Source organism: Rhinatrema bivittatum, chromosome 5, assembly GCF_901001135.1.
Source record: "Rhinatrema bivittatum chromosome 5, aRhiBiv1.1, whole genome shotgun sequence".
NCBI classification, from domain to species: domain Eukaryota; kingdom Metazoa; phylum Chordata; class Amphibia; order Gymnophiona; family Rhinatrematidae; genus Rhinatrema; species Rhinatrema bivittatum.
Window position 1 is genome coordinate 296,021,641 of NC_042619.1, and position 19,647 is coordinate 296,041,287.

At 45.9% G+C, this 19,647-nt stretch overlaps 1 protein-coding gene across 3 annotated transcripts in view; it reads right to left on the reverse strand.

The window, feature by feature from the left end:
* Positions 1-19,647, reverse strand: part of LOC115092811 (disintegrin and metalloproteinase domain-containing protein 9-like) — a 501,882-nt gene that overhangs the window by 280,784 nt on the left and 201,451 nt on the right. The window lies entirely within an intron of this gene.

The following is a 19,647-nucleotide window of genomic DNA, read 5'->3' on the forward strand; positions in this document are numbered from 1 at the left end:
AAAATATATGCACGTATGTTTATAAAATACACACTTTAATTGCATTGTAAAATATTTGCATGTAGTGAAACATATATGCATGATTCATAGAAACATAGAAATGACGGCAGAAGACCAAACGGCCCATCCAGTCTGCCCAGCAAACTTTCACACTTATTTTTTTCTCATACTTATCTGTTACTCTTGGCCTTATTAGTAACTTTTTGGTTCTAGTTACCCTCCTCCCCCACCATTGATGTAGAAAGCTGTTAGGAACGCCGGCCGCAGCGCCCAGCGACCGGGTGTCATGGCCGCCGGCCGCAACGGGCCGTGGCCAGAGTCGGGTCAGCGTTCACTGAAGTAAATTACTCACCGGGAGCACTGGAGGCTCCCGCAGTGGAGGGCAGGCCTGCTTTGGTTTCTTCGCGGCGGCTGCCGCTGTCTTATCCTGGTTCTCAGTGGTCCGGCTCCTCCCCCTCAGCCCCCTAGGGGCCGCGCACGAGGCTGCAGTAAGATTTAAAGGAGCCATGGCCGGATATTGTCATGGCTCCTCCTGAGACTCCGCCTCCTGGCTCCTGTATTTAAGGCAAGGTCTGACACCCAGACCTTGCCTTGGTATTGAGGCTAGGTACTTGGTTCCTGTGTTGGGTTCCTGGTTTGCTCTCCATCCCGCTTCTGCTCTTCTCCTCGTCGGACAGATTCTTTGGCTCCTGACCCTCGGACTGGTGGTGGTGGTCTTCTGGATTCTGACTTGGACTGGCTTTGGACCCTTCTACTTCTTGCTCCTGGATCGGCTTCGGACCATTCTCCTGCCTGCTCTTGGATTGGCTTTGGACCATTCTCCCACCTGCTCCTGGATTGGCTCTCAAACTCTCGCTGGACTTTGACACTTGGACTAGATTGGGACTATCCCTGGACGTATACTCCTGGACTGACTACGACCTGCTGGAGGCGCCAGCCGTCTGGAATCCACGACCTACAGGAAGCGCCTGCATCCAGACCATTGTCTCTCTTCAGGGAGTCTCCTAAGTCCCAGCGGCTGTATCCCTACAGGCTCCTCCTGGGGGGATTATGCGCTTCCAGGGTGAAGCCTTCATCGGTACATCTTCGACAGGCCTTGCCATCCGACGGTAGAGACCAAAGAGGGCTGACTTCCCTTTTGGTAGTGCTGACTCTACCTCGGAACAAGGGTCCACGCTCAGATTCATAACAGAATATTTATTTATTTATTTATTTATTTATTTAACAGTTTTTAATACCAAGGCCATGGACCTGGCAGAGGCCTCTGCTCGCCAGGCCATTCCTGGACTGGCCCAGAAGGTTATGGAGCAGCAACGTATACTGGAATCCATGGCGGCCTCCTTGCAACGACTTAATGCCAGTCTAGATTCTATAGCTGCTGCTCAGGCCGTTCCGCCACCATTGCCATCGGTGGTTCCGAGTAATACCAGGTCCATGATTCCATTACCGACTCCTCAACGTTATGCTGGAAATCCTCGCTCGTGTCAAGGATTTCTCGACCAGTGCAGTATGCACTTTCACCTTCAAGCTGCCCACTTTCCAGATGATTTTACCAAAACGACATATATCCTGTCGCTACTAGAAGGTAAGGCCCTGGCCTGGGCCTCCCCCTTCTGGCGACGGTCGGATCGTGTCCTACAAGATCTTCATAAGTTTGCAGAATTGTTTCAAGCGGTGTTCGATGACCCAGGGAAACAAGTGGTTGCTGATTCCAAGCTCTTACAACTTCGGCAAGGAGGGCGACCACTGGCCGATTACACCATTGAATTCAGGACTCTTGCATCTGAACTCCATTGGGAGGAGAACTGTCTCCGGTCCATCTTCTTAGAAGGCCTATTACCCAGAATAAAGCAAAATTGCTTACCTTGTAATAGGTGTTATCCCAGGACAGCAGGATGTAGTCCTCACATATGGGTGACGTCACTGATGGAGCCCTAGTGCGAGAAAACTTTCTGTCAAAGTTTCTAGAAACTTTTGACTGGCCCTGTGAGGCCACTGAGCATGCCCAGCATGCTATGATATTCTCTGCCACAGGAGTCTCTCTTCAGTCTAGTATGTAGCAATAAGCTTTAGCAAAAATAAAATAATAAAAGGTATGAGACTCAATTCCACGGGGTGGCGGGTGGGTTTCGTGAGGACTAGATCCTGCTGTCCTGGGATAACACCTATTACAAGGTAAGCAATTTTGCTTTATCCCAGGACAAGCAGGATGCTAGCCCTCACATATGGGTGATTAGCAAGCTAGAGGCTGAGTCATTCGTAGTGAAGCAACAGTGAGTATTGTTGAAAATGAGGCAGCCAGCAATCACAGCAGGTTGGATGTAGAAGGAGTTGGGATTAAACTGGAAACAAGTTCTTTAAGACAGATTGTCCATATGCTGAATCTTGTCGTCCTTGTTTGTCCAGACAATAATGAGCTGCAAAGGTGTGAAGAAAACTCCATGTTGCTGCTTTACATATGTCGAGAATTGGCACTTAACGATAGTGTGCTACTGAGGTTGACATTGCTCTTACTGAATGTGCTTTTACTCGCCCTTGGAGAGGAAGGCCTGCTTTTTCATAGCAAAACTGTATGCAATCTGCTAGCCAATTGGATATAGTATGTTTACCCACTGCTTTTCCTGGTTTGTTTGGATCATAAGATACAAAAAGTTGAGTGGATGTTCTGTGGACTGCAGTGCAGTTTATATAAAACGCTAGGGCCCGTTTACAGTCCAAGGTATATAAGGCTGTTTCTCCTGGATGGGAAGGAGACCTTGGAAAGAATGTGGGTAAAACTATGGATTGGTTCAAGTGGAATTCCGTAACTATTTTAGGAAGGAATTTTGGATGTGTACGGAGAACCACTCTGTCATGTAGGAACTTTGTATAGGGTGAGTATGTGACCAATGCTTGTAGCTCACTAACCCTTCTAGCTGATGTAATGGCTATGAGGAAGATAGTCTTCCATGTGAGAAATTTAAAATCACGTGGATCTATGGGTTCAAAAGGGGAAAGCATGAGCCTTGTTAAGACCAGATTCAGGTCCCATTCTATGACTGGTGGCCGAATTGGTGGTTTTAGATGCGTTAAACCTCTCATAAACCTACTGACAAGAGGTTGTATGGAAATAGGTGCATCTCCTATCTTGTTATGGTAGGCTGAGATTGCACTTAAATGTACCCTTACGGACGAAGTCTGGAGACCAGAGTCTGAAAGGTGATATAAGTACTCTAGTAGAGAAGTAGTGGGGCAAGCAAAAGGATCAATTTGTTTCTGCCTACAGCAGAAAGTAAACCATTTCCATTTCAAAGAATAGTTCTTACGTGTGGAAGGTTTACGTGAAGCTAGAAGCACTTGAGAGACATTGGTTGAAAGATTGAGTGGCTGAAAGATCAAGCTTTCAACATCCATGCTGTCAGGGATAGGGATAGGGATTGAAGGTTGGGATGGCGCAACCGACCCTGATCCTGAGTTATGAGAGTGGGAGCTACTCCCAGACGAATCGGATCCCTGACTGAGAGATCTAGAAGTGTGGGAAACCATACTTGTTGAGGCCAATATGGGGCTATGAGTATCATGGACCCCTTGTCCTGCTGTAGCCTCACTAGAGTTTTGGTTATGAGCGGTATCGGAGGATACACGATTAGTAGGTCTGAGTTCCAAGGACGAGCAAAGGCGTCCTTGGCTGGCTGGTTCTTCTGTTTGTGAAGAGAACAGAATATGTCCACTTTGTGATTCAGATGTGATGCAAAGAGGTCTATTGTCGGTTGACCCCAACGTTGAAGATCCTGGTCGCTACTGAGGAATCCAGGGACCATTCGTGTGGTTGGAATTGATGACTGAGTCGATCCGCTAGTACATTTTGAATGCCTGCCAGATAAGTGGCCCTGAGAAACATTGAGTGTGTTAGGGCCCAGGCCAAAATCTGTGCAGCTTCTTGACAAAGGAGATACGAGCCCGTACCTCCCTGTTTGTTGATGTACCACATGGCTACTGTGTTGTCCGTTTGGATGAGAACAGTCTTGTGTGAAAGGCAGTCCTTGAACTCATGCAGCGCATAACGTATAGCTCGAAGCTCTAGGAAATTTATTTGAAATGTTGCTTCGAGGTTTGTCCAAGTCCCTTGTGTTTGGAGATTGTCTATGTGAGTTCCCCAACCCAAGGTGGATGCATCTGTAGTTAATGTTATCTGTGGGACTGGTTGCTGAAAAGGTAGGCCTTTGCGCAAGTTGTCCATGTTTGTCCACCAAAGTAGAGATGATCTTAGTTGGTGGGTCACTTGAATTGGATAATGTAGTGGTTGAATGGCCTGGATCCATTGTGATCTTAAAGTCCGTTGGGTAACTCTCATGGCGAGGTGGGCCATGGGAGTGACATGAACTGTGGAGGCCATGTGGCCTAGTAAGGTTAGAAACTGATGAGCTGTCGTTTGTTTCTGTAAGTAAATGGATCTTGCTAGTAGAGTAAGTGTCTGTACCCGATCTACGGGTAGAATGGCCTTTGCTAAATTGGTGTTCGATTCTGCTCCTATGGAGTGAAGTAGAGCAATTGTTCGAGTCAGAGAAGTGAGAGCTCCTTGCTGAGATTGACTCCTGATGAGCCAGTCGTCCAGATATGGGAAAACATGGACACTTTCCTTGTGCAAGTGTCCTGCTATTACTGCCAGACACTTGGTGAAGATTCTGGAAGCAGATGCCAGTCCAAATGGCAGAACTCTGTATTGGAAATGTTGATGGCCCACCATGAAGCGCAGATATTTGCGATGAGGAGGGAATATGGGAATGTGAGCGTAAGCATCTTGAAGATCCAGAGAACAAAGCCAATCTCCTCTTTGAAGTAGTGGAAGCATGGTGCCTAGAGAAACCATCCTGAATTTTTCTTTTTTTAGAAATTTGTTGAGATTTCTGAGGGCTAGGATGGGACGAAAGCCTCCGGTTTTCTTTGGAATGAGGAAATACCGGGAGTAGAATCCTCTGCCCTGTTGAGTCCGAGGCACTGGCTGTACGGCCCTGGCTCTCAGAAGGATGGATAATTCTACTTGTAATTGAATTAGTTGAGAATTTTGCTGGGGGAAGAAACTTGGTGGAGATTCTGGAGGAACTGAGAGGAAATTTAGTTTGTAGCCTTGAGAGACTATGGAGAGTACCCATTGGTCTGATATTATGTTTAGCCAATGTGTGTGAAAAAAGGATACTCTCCCTCCCACTGGCAGGTTTGGTCGGGGATTTAGAGGTTGGGCTTCTTCTCTGGCCAATATTTCAAAAGCCCACCGCTGGGCCTGTCTGTGCAGGAGGTTGCGGGCGGGTAGGCCTAGGCTGTCTTGCCTGGGACCGTTGTTGTGGTCTAGTTGATCTACCCCTAGAAGTTTGGGGGTAGTATCTTCTTGGCCTATAGTAAGAACGCCTGTTGTCTCTTCGAGGTAGGCGACAAGAAGATTGTGTAGTGGGATCTTGTGGTATTTGAGACAGTTGACATAAAGTCTCTGTATGGTCTTTAAGCTGTTGTACTGCTTCTTGGACCTTTTCTCCAAACAAATTGTCTCAGAGACATGGTAGATCCACAAGTTTTCCTTGGACCTCAGACCTCCTGCACAGACAGGCCCAGCGGCGGGCTTTTGAAATATTGGCCAGAGAAGAAGCCCAACCTCTAAATCCCCGACCAGACCTGCCAGTGGGAGGGAGAGTATCCTTTTTTAACACACATTGGCTAAACATAATATCAGACCAATGGGTACTCTCCATAGTCTCTCGAGGCTACAAACTAAATTTCCTCTCAGTTCCTCCAGAATCTCCACCAAGTTTCTTCCCCCAGCAAAATTCTCAACTAATTCAATTACAAGTAGAATTATCCATCCTGAGAGCCAGGGCCGTACAGCCAGTGCCCCGGACTCAACAGGGCAGAGGATTCTACTCCCGGTATTTCCTCATTCCAGCTGCTGCTCTGGAAGCCGTCTCAAAGTTGTCATAGACCGCCCTCACCTCATGCTTTCCGGCTTCTAGGCCTTTGTTGACTATGGCCTGTGCTGGTTCTTGAAATTGCGTAGGCAAAGAAGTAATCATTTCTTCCATTTGCTTCCATAGGTTCCTCTGATATTGTGTTATATACAAATGGTAAGCAGAGATTTTTGTGTTCAAGATGGCACTTTGATACACTTTTCTCCCTAATTAATCGAGAAACCTATGGTCTTTACCAGGTGGAGTTGATGAGTGTGGGCGTGTACATTTAGACTTTTTCTGTGCAGACTATACTACCACAGATTGGTGTGGTAGTTGTTGCTTCTGATATCCTGGAGCTGTCTGCACTAAATAGGTTGTGTCCACACACTTATTTACTGCTGGGACAGAAGATGGATGCTCCCAGATGCGGCATTGAAGATCCAAGAGAACTTCATGGTTTGGAATAGCCAACACTTGTTTAGGCGGGTCGACAAACTGTAGAACTTCTAGAATTTGTTGCCTAGTATCTTGTTCTGCTGTTAGCTTGAAGGGAATGGAGTCAGCCATGTCCTGTATGAACGTTAAGAAAGATAAATCTTCTGGAGGTGATTTTTTTCTCTGGTCTGGAGGTGAGGGTTCAGACATAAATTCCTCAGAAGACGTAATAGACTGCTGGTCATCCCAAGAGTCGTCTGGGTCATCTCTATAAGGAGACCGTGGGGAAGATCTGGGAGGGTAATGAAGGCCTGAAAGGCATGGTTATGGGTCATCGGAAGAAAACAAATGTGAAGTGTCCTGAGGCTTTGTTGTTGGCAGACTGACGATGACATTTTGATATCTTTGTAAAAGACGTCGATAGAATGCGAGATCTTGAATTTCAGGAGGCTCAGATGATGGTTGCCTCGATGATATGGTAGTTTACATCAATGAAGTCGTCGGTAGAAGTGTTCTCGAAGACGTCGACGTCATTGGAATCGAGATCGGCATCGAGGAGCCCGACGGTATCTGGGCGAAGATGGACGTCGATGATGTGATGAGTCTCGGTGTCGTAGTGATCGACTCCATAGTTGTCCTCGGTGCCAACAAGGACACCGGCATCGGTGGGACCACCAGCATCGGTAATACAGCCGGCATCGATGCTGGTGGCATCGGCATCGGTGGGATCGCCGGAGGTGTTTGATCCTTTAAAGCCTGAATGATCGCTTGTCTGATAAGATAAGACAATTCCGGCTGTACAACTGATGGAACCAGAGCAGTTGTAAGCGGTGGCGGAGGCTGCGAGGATGCATCCTGTGCAGAGGTCTGCGGAGGATCTGGCATCGATGGAGTCAAAGGCCCAGGCGTTGAAGGGACCGCTATTTCCTGGGTCCGTGGCCGCTTTGCCGTCGATTCCTCCTGGGACGTCGATGCGGCCGATGTTCAACAATGCCGATGGCGATGCTTTAATTTAAGTTGGTCGGTCGACTTCGTCGATGCTGTGGACGATGGCGAGAACGGACGATCACCCGATCCGTCCGGGCGAGATTTCTTAAGTAATGCTCACTTAGTCACTCCGGCCGGAGACAACCGATGATTTTGAAGGGGAAGGAATCAGTTGCAGTTGGAACAAATGTTCCATTTTTTCCTGCCTAGCTTTTCGCCCTTTCGCCATCATCTCAGCGCATTTCGGACAAGTATTCACGTCGTGCTTTTCACCGAGACAAAGGACACATTCAAGATGTGGGTCGGTGATTGACATGGTTCTGTTACATATAGGAGGAATTATATTTTACCCTTGCTAACACAAATATTTTTTTGGGAAATTGTATCAGAATGATTGTGCCTTCACAGTCGCCTGGCTCTTGCCCTTACAGGGCTACAACCAGTATCGTGTATATGGCACACAAAGTTGCCTCATTTACTCTTTCCCAGTTTCTTATTTTATTTTATAACCAGTATCGTGTATATGGCACACAAAGTCGCCTCATTTACTCTTTCCCAGTTTCTTATTTTATTTTTTCTTTAAAATAAGAAACTGGGAAAGAGTAAATGAGGTGATTTTGTGTGCCATATACACGATACTGGTTGTAGCCCTGTAAGGGCAAGAGCCAGGCGACTGTGAAGGCACAATCATTCTGATACAATTCCCAAAAAAATATTTGTGTGTTAGCAAGGGTAAAATATAATTCCTCCTTTTTGGAGCAGTGTTTTGAGTTATAGAATTAACAAGGAGGATTTTTGAAGCCTTATACTAGAGGTTTTTTCTGTTACATATAGGGCATTTTTTGAAGCCCGTAGCCGTTTTGTTATCGATGGCCGTCGAAAAGGAATGGGAACTCGTGAGAAAAAATTTTCAAAGATGAGAAATCGAGAATGAGGTACTCACCAGCCGGTGAAAGGAACCCCTGAGAGACTTCTATGAGAGAGAATATTGAAAAAACTGTGACTTTTTAGTCAGAGAATGTTGTGAAAAACTCGCAACGGCTCCTGTCCCGCGATGCCTGTAGCAGCGCAGAAAAACGAAGACTGAAGAGAGACACCTGTGGCAGAGAATATCATAGCATGCTGGGCATGCTCAGTGGTCTCACACAGCCAGTCAAATGTTTCTAGAAACTATGACAAAGTTTTCCCGCACTAGGGCTCCGTTAGTGACGTCACCCATATGTGAGGACTAGCATCCTGCTTGTCCTGGGATAAAAGACAAAATGGCAGCCCAAGAGTTACCTCAATCCTTGGACGCCATCGTGGACTTGGTAACCCGAATTGACCGACGACTACAGGAAAGAGCTCGGGAGGGATCAAGCATGAGGAGGAACATGGCAGGTCTCACCTCTTCTCGCTCTATACCTGCTTCCCAAGCTACATCTAAACCCGAAGGAACTACGGAAGAACCTATGCAATTAGGTCAGGGTCCCCTTTCTCCTGAAGAACGGCAAAGATGCCGCAGAACTGGCCTCTGTCTCTATCGTGGAGGAGCGGGCCATCTCATTGCCCGCTGTCCAACCCGTCCGGGAAACTCCAAAGCCTAGGCTCCATCGGGGGAGTAACCCTAGGCATCACCTCTCCGGCTTCCCCACTTACTCTCCAGGTCACCCTGGGTTTTGAAGAGCATCGGTTCTCCACTCTGGCTTTAGTAGATTCTGGAGCTGGTGGAAATTTTATTCTACAAGATATGGTAAAGCAACTCCACATTCCTACTTGCTTGTGTCCTAAGCCATTACTTATATCTTCCATTCATAGAGATCCCCTGCCGGGGAGGATAACTCATCATGCAGTGCCGATGGAATGCCACATTTCTCTAAACCACACAGAAAATATCTCCTTCTATATCATCCAGAGAGCCATCCATCCTATAGTTCTTGGTATCCCATGGTTACAACAACATAACCCACAGTTTGATTGGACATCTTTAAAACTTATCCACTGGGGTCCCGCATGCCAAGAGACCTGTATTACCGGATCAAGTTCCCCCTGTAGCTTCTTCTGCACTTCCCGGCTTGAGGGTCTGCCGCCACAGTACAGTCGGTTTTCGGACGTCATTTCCAAGAAAGCTGCTGACATTTTGCCTCCACATCGAGAATTCGATTGTAGCATCAATCTGATTCTGGGCGCTACCCCGCCCAGAGGTAGGGTCTATCCATTGTCTGCCTTGGAAACCCGTGCTATGGCAGAATATATTCAGGACAACTTACAGAAAGGATTTATCAGACGCTCTAGATCTCCAGCCGGGGCCGGCTTCTTCTTTGTTGGGAAAAAAGATGGGACCTTGCGTCCATGTATAGACTATCGTGGGCTAAATGCCATTACCATCAAGGACCGGTACCCATTACCACTTATAGCGGAACTCTTCGACCGTCTACAGGGGGCCAAGGTGTTTTCGAAGTTGGATCTCCGAGCATATAATTTAGTCAGGATTCGTGAAGGAGATAAGTGGAAGACAACTTTTAACACCAGAGATGAACACTCTTCCGAAGAGATGGGCTCCACCTTAACCAGGGTGGAACCAGACTGCTGGTGCTAACCTTTAAAAAGGAGATAGAGCAGCTTTTAAACTAGAACAAAGGGGAAAGCCGACAGTCACTCAGCAGCGCATGGTTCGGAGAGAGGTATCTTCAAAGGATACTAATGATGCATTAGAATTAGGGCATCCCGACAGTGAGGTTCCAATAATAAGAAAAGTAGTCCAAGTGCCTGTAACTAAAAACTCACCTGAGCTAAAATATTCTAACTTATCCCTATCAATTAAAAAGCAGAATGAAAATACAAACAACAAACTTTGAAATGTTTGTATGCTAATGCCAGAAGTCTAAGAAGTAAGATGGGAGAATTAGAATGTATAGCAGTGAATGATGACATAGACTTAATTGGCATCTCAGAGACATGGTGGAAATAGGATAACCAATGGGACAGAGCACTACCGGGTTACAAATTATATCGCAATGACAGAGAGGAGCACCCGGGAGGAGGTGTGGCGCTTTATGTCCGGGATGGCATAGAGTCCAACAGGATAAACATCCTGCATGAGACTAAATACAAAATTGAACCTTTATGGGTAGAAATCCCTTGTGTGTCGGGGAAGACTATAGTGAGAGGAGTATACTACCGTCTACCTGGTCAAGATGGTGAGACGGACAGTGAAATGCTAAGAGAAATTAGGGAAGCTAACCAAATTGATATTGCAGTAATAATGGGAGACTTCAATTACCCCAATATTGACTGGGTAAATGTATCATCGGGACACGCTAGAGAGATAACGTTCCTGGAAGGAATAAATGATAGCTTTATGGAGCAATTGGTTCAGGAACCGACGAGAGAGGGAGCAATTTTAGATCTAATTCTCAGTGGAGCACAGGACTTGGTGAGAGAGGTAACGGTGGTGGGGCCGCTTGGCAATAGTGATCATAATATGATCAAATTTGATTTAATGACTGGAAGAGGAACAGTGTGCAAATCCACAGTTCTCGTGCTAAACTTTAAAAAGGTAAACTTTGATAAAATAAGAAAAATTGTTAGAAAAAAACTGAAAAGAGCAGCTACAAAAGTAAAAAAATGTCCAAGAGGCATGATCATTGTTAAAAAATACCATTCTAGAAGCACAGTCCAGATGTATTCCACACATTAAGAAAGGTGGAAAGAAGGCAAAACGATTACCGGCATGGTTAAAAGGGGAAGTGAAAGAAGCTATTTTAGCCAAAAGATCTTCATTCAAATATAGGAAGAAAGATCCAACAGAAGAAAATAGGATAAAGCATAAACGTTGGCAAGTTAAATGTAAGACATTGATAAGACAGGCTAAGAGAGAATTTGAAAAGAAGTAGGCTGTAGAGGCAAAAAACTCACAGTAAAAAACTTTTTTAAATATATCCGAAGCAGAAGCCTGTGAGGGAGTCAGTTGGACCGTTAGATGATCGAGGGGTTAAAGGGGCACTTAAAGAAGATAAGGCCATCGCGGAAAGATTAAATGATTTCTTTGCTTCGATGTTTACTGAAGAGGATGTTGGGGAGGTACCCGTACTGGAGAAGATTTTCATGGGTAATGATTCAGATGTACTGAATCAAATCACGGTGAACCTTGAAGATGTGGTAGGCCTGATTGACAAACTGAAGAGTAGTAAATCACCTGGACCGAATGGTATACACCCCAGAGTTCTGAAGGAACTAAAAAATGACATTTCAGACCTATTAGTAAAAATTTGTAACCTATCATTAAAATCATCCATTGTACCTGAAGACTGGAGAATAGCAAATGTAACCCCAATATTTAAAAAAGGCTCCAGGGGAGATCCAGGAAATTACAGACCGGTTAGCCTGACTTCAGGGCCAGGAAAAATAGTGGAAAGTGTTCTAAACATCAAAATCACAGAGCTTATAGAAAGACATGGTTTAATGGAACAAAGTCAGCATGGCTTTACCCAGGGCAAGTCTTGCCTCACAAATCTGCTTCACTTTTTTGAAGGAGTTAATAAACACATGGATAAAGGTGAACTGGTAGATGTAGTATACTTGGATTTTCAGAAGGCGTTTGACAAAGTTCCTCATGAGAGGCTTCTAGGAAAAGTAAAAAGTCATGGAATAGGTGGCAATGTCCTTTCGTGGATTGCAAACTGGCTAAAAGACAGGAAACAGAGAGTAGGATTAAATGGACAATTTTCTCAGTGGAAGAGAGTGGACAGTGGAGTAACTCAGGGATCTGTATTGGGACCCTTACTTTTCAATATATTTATAAATGATCTGGAAAGAAATACGACGAGTGAGATAATCAAATCTGCAGATGACACAAAATTGTTCAGAGTAGTTAAATCACAAGCAGATTGTGATAAATTGCAGGAAGACCTTGTGAGACTGAAAAATTGGGCATCCAAATGGCAGATGAAATTTAATGTGGATAAGTGCAAGGTGATGCATATAGGGAAAAATAACCCATGCTATAATTACACAATGTTGGGTTCCATATTAGGTGCTACAACCCAAGAAAGAGATCTAGGCATCATAGTGGATAACACATTGAAATCGTCGGTTTAGTGTGCTGCGACAGTCAAAAAAGCAAACAGAATGTTGGGAATTATTAGAAAGGGAATGGTGAATAAAACGGAAAATGTCATAATGCCTCTGTATCGCTCCATGGTGAGACCGCACCTTGAATACTATGTACAATTCTGGTCGCTTCATCTCACAAAAGATATAATTGCGATGGAGAAGGTACAGAGAAGGGCTACCAAAATGATAAGGGGAATAGAACAGCTCCCCTATGAGGAAAGACTAAAGAGGTTAGGAATTTTCAGCTTGGAGAAGAGACGGCTGAGGGGGGATATGATAGAGATGTTTAAAATTAGGAGAGGTCTAGAATGGGTAGATGTGAATCGGTTATTTACTCTTTCGGATAGTAAAAAGACTAGGGGGCACTCCATGAAGTTAGCATGTGGCACATTTAAAACTAATCGGAGAATGTTCTTTTTTACTCAACGCACAATTAAACTCTGGAATTTGTTGCCAGAGGATGTGGTTAGTGCAGTTAGTATAGCGGTGTTTAAAAAAGGATTGGATAAGTTCTTGGAGGAGAAGTCCATTACCTGCTATTAAGTTCACTTAGAGAATAGCCACTGCCATTAGCAATGGTAACATGGAATAGACTTAGGGGTAGATTTTCAAAACCGCGCAAATTGGCGTACTTTTGCTGGCGCATCAGGCGCAAGCAAAAGTACGCGGGATTTTAGTAGATACGCGCGTAGCCGCGCGTATCCGCTAAAATCCTGGATCGGCGAGCGCAAGGCTATCGATTCCGAAATCGGAGCGGCCCTCGGAAGGAACTTTCTTTTGCCCTCCCCTCACCTTCCCTTCCCTTCCCCTACCTAACCCACCCGCCCGGCCCTGTCTAAACCCCCCCCCTTACCTTTGTCGGGGGATTTACGCCTCCCGGAGGGAGACGTAAATTCCCGCGCGCCAGCAGGCCGCTAGCGCGCCGGGACGCGACCTGGGGGCAGGTACGGAGGGAGCGGCCATGCCCCCAGACCGCCCCGGGCCGTAACCACGCCCGCCCCCAAAACGCTGCCGACACGCCCCCAAAATGCTGCGCCGACCGGGCCTGCCCCCCGACACGCCCCCCTCAGAAAACCCCGGGACTTACGCGAGTCCCGGGGCTCTGCGCGCGCCGGTAGGCCTATGTATAATAGGCCACCGGCGCGCAGGGCCCTGCTCGCCTAAATCCGCCCGGATTTAGGCGGATTTAGGCGAGCAGGGCTCTTAAAATCCGCCCCTTAGTTTTTGGGTACTTGCCAGGTTCTTATGGCCTGGATTGGCCACTGTTGGAAACAGGATGCTGGACTTGGTGGACCCTTTGTCTGACCCAGTATGGCATTTTCTTATGTTCTTATGTTCTTATCTAAAGAGCACTGGAAAAATACATCATTCTGTTGCATATATAGCAGAATCGGTGTTACATATGCAACAGAATGATTTTCTCTTTTGCACAAACATTAATTTGCTTACCTTTTCCCAGAGTTTTCCAGACAGCAGGATAAATCAGCCATAACTAGTATGTGACATCATCTGACGTCTCTTAAGGAGCTTAAGCTGTAGATGAGTACTCGACTCTCCAAGGAAGCAGCCAGTTAAGAAAAGTAAGGCTGATTTATCCTGCTGTGTACAGAGAACCCTGGTTATATGTAAAAAAAAACCCTTTGCTTTCTCTGTCAACAAGCAGGATTAAATCAGACATAACTAATAGGAATTCCCAAACTGAGGACTGCCTTGCAGGGCAAGAAAAACAGATAGATGACCTGACCCCACTCAGTGGAGCATAGACTAGGTGAACAGGTTGAGTAGAACTGCTTGCCCAATGGTACTGACAGTAGTGGGACATGAAGGTGTGAATTAACGATTAAGTAGCAGCTTTGCATATGTCTTAAATAGAAGAGGATCTCAGATGAGACACTGAAGTCTCCATGGCTCTCATTGGCTGAGCCTTATCAGGATCTATAATCTTAAGCTAGCCAGTGGATAACAGTGCACTATACAGTTTGCTAGCCAAATTGAAAAAAAGTTCTATTAGCAACTGCCTTTCTCCCATCTGTTGGGATCAAAGGACCTGGACAGTTGAGAAACTTGAAAGTTACACTGAGTCATCTGCAAGTAATATACTACAGCTTTCATAGTCCAAGGAGTAAAATGTGCAGATAGCACAATCATATGGTTGTTATGAAATGCAGACATCACTTTTGAAAGAAACTTAGGATGCATGCAGAGAACAAATCTGTTGTAAAAGAAGTGTAGCTGTGGTAAATAAGAGACTGAGATGAAATGACAGCCATCAGGAAAAATACCTGAATTTTCTCACCTGAAAGGTCTGCCAGCTTCAGAGGTTTGAAGGGAGGTTTCATGAGTTGAACTAGAACCACATTCACATTAAGGTCTCAAGGCACTGGTAGTTTATTGACTAGAGGCTTGGTATGGCACAGTCCCTTCATGAATTTTGATACTAAAGGATGGAGTGAAATAGGAACTCAATCCGTTTGCTGGTGATAAGCTGACATGGCATTGAAGTGCACTTTGACTGAAGAAATGTCAAGGTCTGATGATAAGAGGAAGAAGAGGTATTATAGGAGGTCTTTCATATACAAGTAAGGGTCCAGAAGACTTGTCTCACATGATGCCAAGAAGCTTTTTTTCTTTAAACTGTAGGATTTCCTGGTGGAAGATGTCCAAACAAAGATTAGAATATCTTCCACAGCCCTGGAAAGGAACAAGCAGGATACTACTCTGAATTCAACATTCACACCGTGAGGGCCAAGAATAGAAGATTTGCATTGTCAAGGTTTTCTGCCTTTCTGGGTGATGAGAGTCGGAGATATTCCCAATTGGAATGGAGGCTGAACTGACAGATGGAGAAGGTAAGGAAACCACATTTAACAAGGCGAAGCCAGAACTAGGATAACAACACACACACATCCTGAAGATGAATGAAAATGGATGGTATGCATACAGAAGGCTAATGATCCTGTTTGGTGTGAAAGTATTGGCAGCTGATCTATAGCTGCTCAGTCTCATGGAAAAAAAAACAACTAACTTTCCAGTTGTCTTCTGATGCGAACATGCTGATCACTGGAATTCCCCAATGGAAGAACTTGTCGTCTGTGACCTTTTTATCTATAGACACTTATTAGGCTGCAGAACTCTGCTAAGACTATTCGCTAGCATATTTTGAACACCCAGGAGATAGATCACCTGGAGGGCCTCTTTACAGAGGGCTTATGAGCCTATATACCCTTGCTTATTTAGATAAAACACAGAAACCTGATTGTCCCTCTGTATCAGAAATGTTTGGTCGTGAGCAGATGGGAGAAAGCTTTTAATGCATACTAGATGGTCCACAGTTCCAGAAGGCTGATCTGCAGTGAGACTCCATATCACATTCCTTGGATCCACGCAGCACCGGAGTACACTCCCCAACACCTGTGAGAAGCATCGGTGGACAGTACTACTTGGTGAGATAGTACATGCCGTAGAAGTCCTAAGGCAAAATTTATCCAGCACTGGGTTTAGCCATCACTACAGAGATGCCTACATTTCAGGAGTCAAAAATATTTGATGAGACAACAGTTGGAGAAATTGATCCCATAGGACTCACTGAAGGCATCTCCATGGACCACTGCTGCCATGTGGCACAGTAGAACAAGGCCAAATCATAGTGACATGCGGTCCTGATGGAGAAGGGACTGTGGGAGGCCCATCATAGCTTCGGTCCTTTCAAATAGCAGGAAGGATTTCCCCTTAAATTAATCTGTCCAGGCCTCTATGAACTCAATCAGGTTGTACTTTGGAAAACTTTATGATGAATTCCAGGGTCTGAAACAGCTGGATCTTCATATGGAGGGACTACAGGACACCCACATCCAGGTACAGGAACATACATTTTCTTCTTCCACAGCTTTGCCACTAGAACTGCCAAACACTCTCAGAAAGGCTGAACTAGAGCACCTTGTACTGATAGTGCACGTCCTCCACAATAAACTTTAGGAATCTCCAGCGGGAGGAGTGAATAGGGATGTGAACATATAGAAACATTGAAATGATGGCAGAAGAAGACCAAACGGTCCATCCAGTCTGCCCAGCAAGCTTTCACTTTTTTTTTCCCATACTTATCTGTTACTCTTGTCCCTTGTAAGTGACTTCTATTTCCCTTCCACCTCCACCATCGATCTATTTCCCTTCCACCCCCACCATCGATATAGTTAGCAGTACTGGAGCTGCATCTAAGTGAAGAATCTAGCTAACTGATTAGGGGTATCAGTGCTGGAGCTGCAGCTAAATGAAGTATCTAGCTAATTGTTTAGGGGTAGTAACCGGTCATAGCAAGCTACTCCCACACATGTTTATCCAGCCTGTGCAACTCAGTCCTTGCTGGTTGTTGTCCGAATATAAATCATCTTTTCATCATTCCCCCTGCCGTTGAAGCAGAGATCTCTTCATCATTCCCCCTGCCGTTGAAGCAGAGAACTATGCTGGTTATCATTGAAAGTGAAGTATCAGGCTTATTTGGTTTGGGGTAGTAACCGCCGTATCAAGCAAGCTACTCCCCTGCTTTTTTGTGGATGCAAATCCTTTTTTTTTCACATTTCCTCTTGCCATTGAAGCATAGAGCAATGTTGGAGTTGCATTAACCATGTGTATGTTTATTGAATAAGAATACTACTCTCCAGGTAGTAGCCGTCATTCCCATAAGCTGCATCCTTTAGGTCCAGAGCACAAAACCAGTCCTTCAGTTGAATGAATGGCAGAATCATCTTAAATAATTCATTTATTTATTTATTTATTTATAACTTTTTTTTATACCAAAGTTCAGGTAACAGAATTATCACTCCGGTTTATTTAATTCATCTTGAACCTCTCCCAGATCAGCAAGTTCTGCAAATTTAGGATGTGCCTCAGTCCATCAGTCTTCTTGGGGATCAAGAAGCACTTGGAATAGAACAACCCCATGCCACACTTTTGAGGAGGAAAAGGTTCTATGGATTTCTTGCATAGAAGGGATGTTACTTCCAGTTGTAGTAGAACCAACTGGGAGAGGTCAGAACTGGGAATTGACTTCTAGTAGAATTGACTTCTAGTACTGGATAGATTGCAAAAAAGTACAAGCAGTAGCAATACTCCACAATTCTAAGAACCCACTTGTCTTTTGTGATGTGGCCCCATTTGGGCAAGAACAGAACTCTCCCCTCTGCCAGTTCAGTGGCATCAAAAACTTTCCTCAGGTTTTCATTGAGGTTATTGAGCACTAGATTGTTGCCTTTCTCTCTGCCATCTTCTAGTGGGAAGCTGCTGTGGATGGGAAGGCAGAGCTCATTGTCTTTGGAAAGGATGAAAAAGTCTCCTCTGATAAAAAAAAGCTGCTTGCATGAGAAATACTGACACCTGGATTTAGTGGGGTGATCACACAGCACTGAAAACAGCAACTGCATGGTGGACTGGTGCTCCTTGATCAGGCAATCATCTCCTGCATCTTGTCTTCCTCGTGCATGGAACATCTGTCAGGTGATTGTGAACCTCTTCCTGCAGTTCGCTAAACTGGAGCCATCGGTTGCAGCCACCCGCAGCAGGCTCAACTCACATCATAAACAATCTAGAGCAAAAATGCTCGGTCGCTGTCAATACTAAACTTATAAAGTTTAGTATTGACAGCGACCGAGCATTTTTGCTCTAGATTGTTTAGGTTGAGTTGGATCAGTTCGCTGTATTGAGTGGTGTGCTTTAGATAGATTTTGGTTCAACTCCCATCATGTCATGCTTGGTTCTCTACCCCTGGTACTCTTGCGGCGGTGGCCAGCCGCTGCCGCCGTGTTCCTTCTGGATTCCTGCACTCCACATGGTGGCTGGGACGCCGCCGACCAGCATTCCGATCCTGGGCCTCTCTAGGGGCGTGTGCGCGCCATCTGTCCACCCTTTAAAGGGCCAATGGCGGGAACTCCAGGTTCATCCCAGGATGATGACTTCAATGGCCCAGAGTACTTAAGCTTCACCTCCAGCCACCACTAACCGACTAGGCAATGAGTTCTTTGGTTCCTTCTAGGCGCCAGTTCCTTTTCACAAACCAGCTGTTCCTGCCTTTGGATCTCTGCACTTCTCCTTCCAGGTTCCTGCCTCAGAGCTTCCCGCTCTGCAGGTCCTGGCTTAGCACCACTTCACCCAGACTCTCTCAGCGCCTCCCACTCCATGGGCCCTGGCTCAGCACTACTTCACCTGGACTTTCTCTCAGAGCTTCCAGCTCCGCGGGGCCAGGTTCAGCGCCACCTTACTTGTGAGTCCCTTTTGTAGTGCCCTCTGCTCCTTGGGACCTCCAAGGCACTTCTCCCTGTGGATTACTACAGTGCTTGTTCTCTTTCAAGATTGGGCTCAGCGCAGTACTCTACCAGACTGTGTCTCGGCGCCCCGTTCCTCGGGGCATTCCCCTGCACTACCACTCTCCGGACATCAGCTTCAGCGGGTTCCCCGCTCTAACCTTTACTCTGCATACTACAGTTCATGTCTCTGCACCTGCACCTCCTCATCCGGAAGCCACTCCCACGTGATCTGGCTCTACTCCCTACAGAGCTGCAGTGGCCTTGCACTCCCTGAGACTCTTTCTCCTCCTCCCTCCGAGAGTGCTCCTGTCTCGAACTGTGCCTATCCTCTCCGACACTCTCTGCACCCACTCGCCTACCCTCTCCGGGACCAGCCACACAGATGTGCTCCAAAGTGCTGCTGGCTCCAGCACCCAAGGACTCAACCTGCGGGAAATGAGGGTCGGTACAGGCAAAGTTCCAGCTTGCCTCTGTTCCCGGCCAGCCTTGCCTCCCGACGGTGGGGACCTGTGGGGCCCAACCCTTCAGGTAGCAACAATCCCACCTCAGGCCAAGGGTCCACAATTCCTAACAGAGCCAAGCAAGCCTCCAGGTTCCAATAAACACTGCTGACGTTCTGGCTGAGATGTTGGCTTCCCTAGAGTATCAGATTAGCTATTTATACATTCCTCTGCATTAATTAAGGTCCATTGGAACTAAGTTTCATGAGGATCATATGAGGCTGCTAGAGGCTTATGCTTCTGAATGCACCTGAATAAGTACTGCCTCATGAAAAGTTGGTGAGCCGTAATTCTCACACAAAGCCTGGAACTCTAGGAGACTTTCTTCCTGAAATAATTCATTGCCCTCTAGTGTTATCCAGGCAGTGTTAAAATGCTCTTTAGAGCACTTCACTCTATTCAAAGTTGATTCCACCA